Here is a 10,429-nt window from a genome sequence, read left to right on the forward strand (position 1 = left end):
ACCATTACCAATTAGTATCTTTACATATATTTAGGTCTGCCTTTATTTCTGTAAAGAATGCTTTGTAATTTTATTCATATAATTCCCTTGTGTTTCTTGACCCTATAGTTTAGACATTCTGTACTAATTTTGAATGGAATTCTTTTAGAAAAATTCCATTATTCAGAGGCTGATGATTTATTTTTTATCCTTTAACTTTACTGAAATTGTTAATTATTTCAATTAATTTTTAGTTGAAAAAAGGCTCCATCCAGGTTTCTCTAAGAAAACAATCACATCATTTGCAAAAAAGTAATAATTTTGTTTCTTTTTTGCTTATATTTTTTTCCTCAATTTCCTTATGTCTTATCATTGCTATAGTTAATATTTCTAGAACTATATAAAATAATGATGACAATGTAATTCTTGTTTAACTTGTGATCTTATTAGAAAGAACTCTAATGTTTCTTAATTATCGATAATGCTAACTCTTGGTTTTAGGTAGCTACTACTATGATATTTAGCTTTTAAAGCTCTTCACAACCTGCTCTCAACCTACAGTTTTAGCATCATTTCACACATTCCTCATTTAACTACATTCTGTGATCCAGCCAGACTTGTCACTGTTCCTCTTAACCATGGCACCCCTTCTCCTTTCCCTGTCTCTTTGCACTGGGTTCCCCTCATCCCATGCTTAGAATATATTCAATACTTTTGCCTCATAGAATCAGTCTTCCTTGAAAATATATCTCAAACACCACATTATACATGAAACCTTTCATGATTTCCCCCATCTGCTAGTCTGCTAGTGTTTTCATTCCCTATTTAATTTGCTTCTGATTATTTGTACTTATATATGTATGTATGTATTTATTTATTTATGTATATATTTGTGTATGTATTCTCTCCCACTCTCCTTTCTTCCTTCTCTCCCTCTTTTCTCTCTACATAAATATATATAATTGTATATATACATATAAATAATTACATATATATACACATATATAATGCACATGTACATTTATATATATATATATACACATATATACAGAGCTATAAGTTATATAGCTTTAAGCTAGTTATAGCTTAAATTTGCACTAAAACTTTTGGGACATATTGTACATACATACACATATAATGTATTCATGCATATGTGTATCTCCCCCAGAAGAATGTAAGCTCCTTGAGAGTAAGGATTGTTTTTTTCTTTATATTTGTATCCCAAGCACTTAGCACTATACCTGGTCCATAGTAGGCACTTAACCAATGCTTCTATTTGAAGATGACATTGTGCTAACTATATTAAGTTCTTTAATATTGCATTCATTATATCATAAATGAAATCTGCAATCTACCCAAAGAGTTTGGCCTACATGTCCGCAAAGAAGAAAAACCAACTAAATGGAGAGTAGCTGTTATTCAGACGGAAGTACATTTGAGTGAATAGCTTATAAAATTTTTCTATCAGAATCTATATTTAGGACAGATCCTGAAAATAGAATATGAACTGGGCCTAGAACTGAATGGGGCAGAAGAATATAGAGTATCATGTTTGGAAAATTTATAGTACTTTCAGTGATGCCAACCTTTTCCCTAACATAAACTTCTATCTTATTTTTAAAAAAATAACAATATTATTTCCTATATTCTATGTCTACAAATAATAAAACATCAGACTCTCCAAAGAATAAAAATGATGCAATTCATCCAAAGGGCAATGATGGCTTTTATGAAATAAGTGACATAAGATATCAGTTAAGGTTGCATGATTAGAAAAGAAGATGCACAAATCATGAAGTAAGAGGAAGGGATAAAAGATGGACAGCTCAAATAGTATACTGGTACCCATGGAGAGTTAAAACATCTATCATAAGACTTTTCTGATACTGGGGAGATTTTCTGTGTGGCATTTATGAAAGCACATGGACAAGAAATTGCACAGAAGTGGAAACTATGAATAAGCTATGATTTGTATGATTAAAGGTACTCAGAGTAGTGAGATTATGAATTCATCAGAATGCTCCAGTATATGTAAGGCACTGGAGGAACTATTAAAAGAAGCAAACATCATTTCTCTCTTCAAGGAATTTACAATCTAATAAGATAAATTACATGTCCAAGGAAAACAATTTAAAATATATGGACAAGAGAAGTAAAAAAAAAGAAAAAGAGCTTATACAAGTTCAGATGAGACGCAGGTCACTCTTGGAGAAAAAGATAAGGAAAGATTTCATTAGATTTCATTATTGAGGTGACATTTGAGTTGGACTTAATGAGTTATATAGATAGACAGGTAATTGATGGCCAAGAAGAGAATAATTGTTTCTGGAAATTTGTGCAGAACAGTGAGGGCCTGAATAGTATGAAAATACTAAATAAATGGTATATTTATTGAATTCAACATAATCTCTTTAAACACAAGATTTCTAAACTAGTTCTGTTATAACATGTAACCATTTATATTTGAGGAATCTGAGGACCCACAATATTTGAGGACCCACAACATACAAGTACTCCTTTTATGGGATCATAGAATTTAGGAACTACTAAGTAATTTAGTCCATCCCATTCAATTTTAGATGAGGAAATTGAAGCCTAAAGAAATGATATGACTTACCCAATATCACTTGGGTAATAAGCAGCAGAGCTAGGATTCAAATCTAAGTTCTTTGACTCTATTAATCATACGAGTCATAATGAGTATTTTTTGTATTGTATTTATTAAACTATTTTTAAGAGTTACTCAGAGTCACTATGGTCTATTGGATAAATGTAATGTTTAAATGTATTCATCAATGCTTCTTCATTTTGTTTATTAAATGAATATTTTGGTAAGACAAATGACAAAAGGGGGTGACGTGTTTCTAGAAAGCTGGTTTTAGAGTCAGGAAGACCTGGGTCCCAAAGGCTGTATGGGTCAAAGGATTATAAACTTGGAGCTGGAAAGACTCTTAAAGGCCATTTAATACAACGACCTCATTTTGCAGATAAGCAAACTGAGGCCCAGAATTCAAGTGCTGTCTGACATATACTAGCTGTGAGATCTTGAACAAATCATTTAACCTCTCAGTATTCCAGCAACACCCAAAGACTTTAAAAGTAACAGATGAGTTTTCAGTCTCTGCTGGCACACAGTTTTCACTCTAAGAATTTCCTACACTGATGAAATCACAGGCCTAGATCCCCAAAAAGAAAATTGAAATGAGCTTCCTATAGTGGAGCCTGTTTTAGTATGGTTAGTCCCTTATAAGTGCCTTAGAATATGCCTAATACATATTTACGCAATAGGCTTAGTGTGGTCTGAGTGGCAAAATGACTGCACACAGTTGTAAACCCAGCCTAATAAATATGTATTTGAAAGCTGTAAGAAATATTTTTACATTTTAGTATTATATAATTGGAATTTTTATTTTTTGTCTGTCATTCCCTATCTAATTACAATATGGCAGGTCTCAACTATCATTACAGGCAGATAAATAGTGCAATTATCCTTTACAAAGAAATTCATGTGGTGTGGGAAGAATTAATCAAAAGGCATAATCATGCAAAGTTCTAAATGAAATATTGCTAACATTAACCTGGAAATACCTAGTAGAAAACGAATATTTGCTATTGTATGTACATGTGCTTCCATAAGGCCCCCACGTCTCCTTCCGACTTTCCAATGTTTTTCCTTTCTCCTCACCCTTAAAACTACCTATTTAAATCCCATCAATCCCCTCAAGTCCCAACTATCTTTGAATTGTAATGGATAGAATAAAATAGAATAATATGGAGTTTATACCAACGGGGTTAAGGAGATTGTAAGAGAACATTTAACTGTTCCTAATAAATTTACGTCACCTGACCTAGATGAACTACAAACTGGGGGCACTGAAAGGACTGAAGGATGTGATTGTTGAATAACATCCAATAATATTCAAAAGGTCATGGAGAATGGATAACATAACAGTGGGACTGGACAAGGGCAAATGTCCTGAATTTCAAAAAAGAGAATAGAGTGTGAACTATATACGTCAGTGAGCTGGATTTGATTCCTGACAAAGTTCTAGACTACTTTACTAAAGAGATAATAGTGAAATACTAGAAGAGGAAGATGTAATTACCAAGCATAAATATTGTTTCATTAAGAACACATCATGTCAGAATAATCTTATTTCCTTAAGAAGAATACAATCGCTATATTATATCTAGATTTAAATAGATCACTTGATAAGGTATCTCACATTATTCTTATGGGAAAGATGGAGGCATGTGGCTAAACCTTGAAACATTAGATGGATTCAAAATTGGTTGAAAAGCCATGAATTTATTAACTCTATGGTGTCAGCCTGGCAGGAAGTCACCAGGAAGATGCCCATGGCATCTGTGCTTGGCCGAGTGCTGCTTTATATACTTGTTAATGTTTTGGGAAAGAATTGATGGCATGTCTATCAAAGTTGCAGATGGCAAAAGCTAGGAGGGGTAGCTAACACAGTAGCTGATAATCAGACTCTAAAAGATTTTGATGTGTTAGAACATTGGGCTGTTTATTAAGTTGAAATTTAATAGACATAATTGTAATGTCCTTCATTTTGGATAAAAGATAGCCTTTACAGGTATGAGATGGGAGGGGCATAGTTAAACATATATAAAGATATAGATGTTTTAGTGAATTGTTAGTTCAACATGAGTAAATAGTGTAACATGATAGCCCCCAAAAGATAAAACTATCTTCATCTTCATTAAGAAAAGCATTGCTTCCAGGAATAAGGATATGATAGCCCTTATGGAAGCTAGGTGGTGTAAAAGATAGAGTCCTGGACCTGGAGTCAGGAAGACTCATCATCCTAAGTTCAAATTTGGCCTCAGACACTTACTAGCTGAGTGACTCTAGCCACTTACTAGCAAGTGATTCTGGAACTCTTAATGCTGTTTGTTTCAATTTCCCCATACATAAAATGAGTGGGAGAAAGAAATACCAAACCAGTATCTTTGTCAAGAAAACCCCAAATGTGGTCATGAAGAGTCATAAATGACTGAAAATGACTGAACAAGTCCTTCTGTAGACTGCCTTGGTCACACTAACATTGGAGCATCGTATTCAGTTCCACATTTTAGGAGTGACATTTGACAAGCTAAAGAGTATTCAAAGAAGGGAAACTAGAATGGCAATGTTCCTGAGTCTATGACATGTGAGGACAGGTTAAAATAATGGGGGTGTGTAACCAGGAGAAGGGAGAGTTCGGGGAACACATCTTCAGATAGTTGAAGAGCTAGTACGTGAAGATGAATTAGGACTGACAAAGCAGATAAAGAGTCAGGTATCTTGGAGCCAAGAAGACCTGAGTTCAAGTGTTCCCTCTGTCTGATATGTGCTGGCTGTGTGACACTTGGTAAGTCATTTAACTTCTTAGTTCTCTGGGGTGCTGATTTGTATTGACAGGGGACATTCCCTCTTCTGCCAGTTCCTTATGTCAATGAAATCACAGGCTCACTTCTTGTCCCTAGTCCTGTTTGGTCCCAAAGTGCAGAATTAGTGGCAGAGAGTAGAAATTACAAAGTCTAAATTTAACCTTACTGTCAGGAAGAAAACTTACTAACGATTAAAACTGTCCAAAAGTGGAATGGATTGTCCTTGGAGGTAGTAGGTTCACCCTCATTGTAGCTGTTTAAGCAGATATTGGATGATAACTTCTTGGGTACATTGTAGTGGGGAATCTTTTCCCAAGTGTGGGTCGGACTAGATCAGTGGTGTCAAACTTAAACAGAAACAGATCCTTGCCTCACACATTGACAACCTCAAATTAATATTATCTGTTGCATATAATTAATTAATCTGTTGCATATAATATTATGTGTTACATTGCATTATTTATTTATCTATTAAAAATTTCCCATTTACATTTTAGTATGGTTCTGGCCTCACTTGGAAGTTTGACAGAGGCCATAAGCCTGCAAGTTTTGATGGGGTACGGGCCCAGTTTGACACCTCTGGACTAGGTGATTGCTGAGTTCCCTTCCCACTATGAAATTCTATGGTTGCTCTAATTATTTCCACAGATTGTCTGCTGGCCACTTAGGGTTTGCTTCTACCACATTTCACTCACTCATACTATCTGAGGGTGATGAAAAGGCCAAAGACATCTTTATGGTACAGTGACTGACCATTTTGAGTTCTGCCCTTTGCTGGGCAGTGAGTGAGACATGGAGGCAGTTTAGGAGAGAGAAGGAACTGCTGTCAAAAATACTTGAGTTTCATCCTATAGTTAACCTGTAACATGCTTCTTCCAAAAGAAAATAAAAACAAATCAAAGCAAAACACAAAAATCACCAAAGCAAATACATATTTGCCCTTGTCCAGTCCCATGGTTAATGAATATTATTGGATGTTACTCAACAATCACATCCTCCAGTCCTTTCAGTGCCCCTAGGTTGTGGTTCATCTAGGTCAGGTGACATGAATTTATATTCCCCCCTCAGCATACCCTGGAGACTAATTTTAACCTGATTTTTCTGGGAAGTGGCATTCTTGTGTGTGTGCAGGCCTTGGAAATGGACAAATTCTACAAATCAAGGCTCAATTTATCTTTTTATTTACTGTTTAGACTTAAGAAAGTGATGGAGAAAATGTTAATAATGCAGATTAAACATTAAAATATGGTGCTAAACATTTACTGGCACACTCCTGGGGGAGAGGGAAGTAAGGAGAAAGTACAGTGGAATTTGCCTGAAACAGGTCCTTTCATTCTTTCTTAGATGAAAAACAGCTTTAATTCAAAGGATTTAGAGCTGAAAGTATTTTAGAGACCAATTAACCCATCCCCCTCTTTCAATAGATGAGAAAACTGAGGTGCAAAGAGGTTAAGTGATTTACCCAAGATCACAAAGGTAATAAATAGGAGAGTCCTGACTTCAGACACCAGTCTTCTGACTCCAAATCCATGGTTTTCTGCAGCATGCCATATGGGCCTTTTAGGGTTGATCTGCTCCGATTTTATTGTCTTACTTAAAAGAATAAAAAGAGTGTCGGGAATTTCAGGTTAAAAAAAGAAGGGTCAGTGGTACCATAGTAATGGAGACATTTGGAGCAAAGCAATTTGCAAGGGGATACATTTGATTATAGTAATATTTTAGAGTAGGAATGATCCACACCTTGCGGATCAAAAAAGATAATTTTTTTTTTAAAGGATAGGGCTGGAATCTGTAAGTTCATTCATGTACAAAACTTTTGGGTGAAGAAGCCTATTGACCAAAGGAGTGTGGCACCCTTTCTGCAATTTATAGCTTTTTTCACACCAAAGTGGTTGTATCAAACTCAAATTGAAACTAGGGTCACTAATTCATACATAAAGACTTACATATATGGACTTCATATTGACAGTTTAAAAATGCATTATTATCTATGTTTCATTGTATTTTTATTTATTTTGTTAAATATTTCCCAATTTCATTTTCATCTGGTTCCAACTGCACTGTAGTTTGATATTTCTGGCCTAGAGTGGTAAAAGGTTAGAAGATTTGCCAAGAGACATACAGCCATTCTGAAAGCACAGGACAGACCAGACCTACCTCAGGTCTTCCTGGTTTTGAACCTGCTCTCTATACACTAAACAATACTACCCCTCACAATATATATCAAATGCTTAGCAAATCTTTAAGACATGATGCAAATTTAATACATTAAATTTCAGCTGCAAAATGAGTATTGCCCTTTGTGTTACAGCATATTGATGGTCACTTTTGGAGAAGCCTTAATCAAAATGTTGAGCTTAAGTGCAAGACTGGCTTTGATTGGGCAGTTTGAGGAAAGATATTTAACCTGGTCATCATGAAGAAAGGATTCACCATTATTATCCAACTTTATTTAAACACATTTGTTCTCAGTAGTGTACCTGGGAACTTAAGTGCTTACTTACATTTCAAATGGTCAGTGATTTGGCTGAAAAACTATATTTAGCACCTGTGTTTCAGAAGAACAAATTCCTTCCACAGCAGAAGTAATATCCTTATTGCTTCTATCTATAATTCTTTTTTTTCCTGTAATTATTCATGGTCCTCAGTTATAAAGTAGGTATAATAAGACTTACACTTCTTGCTTCACAGGGACTTGGTAAGTAAAGAGCTTTGAAAATGGTAATAATAACTCATAATACTAGGCACAGAACAGGTAGTCCCAAGTACTTAAAGAAATAAATAGGGAAGGCTCTGAATTAAATTATGACAAGTCTTGTTTATTTTCAAACTCATGTAATCTTTGCTATAGATTTAAGATTTTTTGTTTTCTTTTTTCTTTGGAGGGGAAAAATTAAAAAAAATATATTTTTTTGTCTTTCACTGAGTCCCTTTCTTCTCTCTCTTATTCTCTCTATCCCCACTGACTTTGACCAGAATTTACAGATGCCAAACTTCTGAAGGCCATAATACACAAGACTGATATGTTTTAAAAGAGGGCAAGACTGTGATTGGGGGTAAGAAGTTTGGTTATTTCCATTGCATAAAACAAAATCTGAAGAAAGCCAAGTGATCTGGAGTAGATGTCAACATATTCTCTGAATAGACATTTTGCTTTTTCTGATTTAGTGTTTCCCTATAGTTAATACAGAGCAATCGGTGATTTGGCCTGTGATCTTTATCTATAAAATCGGACTATTTTTTTCCCCAGTCAATTGTTGTTGAGAAGTTGTCTAAAAATTAAATTTGACTTCTGTCAGAGGATCATTTATAACAGCTTGATGTCATTACCATCGTTATGATTTTTAATTATAAAATTAATAAATATCAGAACAAGCATGATAAAACATAATTCTTTTGTTAGTCCTCTTGGAATGATTTTCTTTAGAAAAATAATCAGGGAGACCTTCTTTGTCCTACTAATTAATTGATCATGCTAGTAAATCATTTAAAATTTTATTGAAAAATAACATAACATTAGTTATTAAGTGAATTTACTTATAGGGCTAACCCTCAACATTAAGGAAATCACGTGAAACGACTCAAGTAGACCAAATTTTACAAAAAAAAAAGTTGAATCATTTAAGACTTCATAATAACATCAATTTAATATGATACAGAAGGAACAAAATATACATTTTAATCAGCTTCCTAAAGCTCATTTAAAAATAGAGATCTGTTGTTCGAAAGACTTGGGCTTTTTCTCTCCTCTAGAAATTTTTGAAAAAAAAAAAACCAAAAACCAAAAACAAAACAAATAAAAGCAATCCACAAAGTCCTATATGCACATTATGTAGAAAGGCATTTTTCCTCACTTGGTTATTTTGAAGGACAGGAAGGAATAATGCTGCTCATTGCAGATGTTGGTCTCCAATCTAATCTTTCAATTAGAATGCCCATATTTTGAAATTGAGAGCTCATAGACATCTTACTCTGGAGGTATACTAATTAGGAAGCGTAAGCAAGCATTTGGTACGAGCTCTGATCATTCAAATGCTGAGAGTAATTTTGGGCAAAGAAATTTACTGTGAGATTATTCTGTCAATGGAATAAGGGCACTAATAAATGAGTTAGTAATGTGAGCAAATTCTGCTATTGAATAAAAAAAAAGTTGCATCTAATAGAGATTCCCAGCTACAGGATTCAACGTTCTACCAACAGACCCCTCCAGCACCTCAATGATCTCTTATATCCAGTCTCATCCTCTCTGCTTATTCCAGACAAATCTACTTACTTACTCCCTTCAGTATCTACTTCCTCCACCAAGGCCTGTCTTATTCTTAGCAATCTTAGCATGTCTTTGACTTCACATAGAATACTCCCCATTAATTCTGATCTGAGTCACCCCAACTACCCCTCATTCCTACTATATATCTCTGTATACCTGGGATATTCCACATCCACATTTCTAAGGTTCCTGTTCCTTGCTTTTCCTAGTCTATATTTGCCGTGTTGCCATTCATTTGAAATCTCTTGTAGGGCAGTCACTACTAATGTCTTTCTGCTTCCCTTGCAACTCCCCACAACATTAGCATTTAATATGCACTCGACATAGTGATGTTTTATAGGTATTGATCATTTGACTGACATAAAACCTTAGTAACTTTTTCTATAGCAACAGAAAATTAAGAAAGTACTCTACTTGGAGAAGACTCAATAATTCAGAAAAATATGCAAAATGAATGAATGAAAACACATTTATTACACTCCTATAGTATGAAAAGCTCTTGTCATATATAAAGTGAAATATATACTTAGTTTTTGTTAGTCTCCTGAAGCATGCTGTACAGACTATTACATTTTTGAAATGGACTAAAGGATGGAGAGTGTCCATGCTAAGTAAGGGGGACTCTGCTAACTTCATGTCTTTCTGGACATTCAATAAATGTTTGTTGAATCAAATTGATTCTGTTCATAGTCATCTATGATGTCAGAGTATCATTCTTGGAACAGGTTTGATTTTTTGTTTTTGTTTTTTCTTTTTTTCCCCACTCCTCAGAAGGAAAATCAGATATTG

Source organism: Vombatus ursinus, unplaced genomic scaffold (genome assembly GCF_900497805.2).
Source record: "Vombatus ursinus unplaced genomic scaffold, bare-nosed wombat genome assembly UNPS02014781.1, whole genome shotgun sequence".
Taxonomy (NCBI): domain Eukaryota; kingdom Metazoa; phylum Chordata; class Mammalia; order Diprotodontia; family Vombatidae; genus Vombatus; species Vombatus ursinus.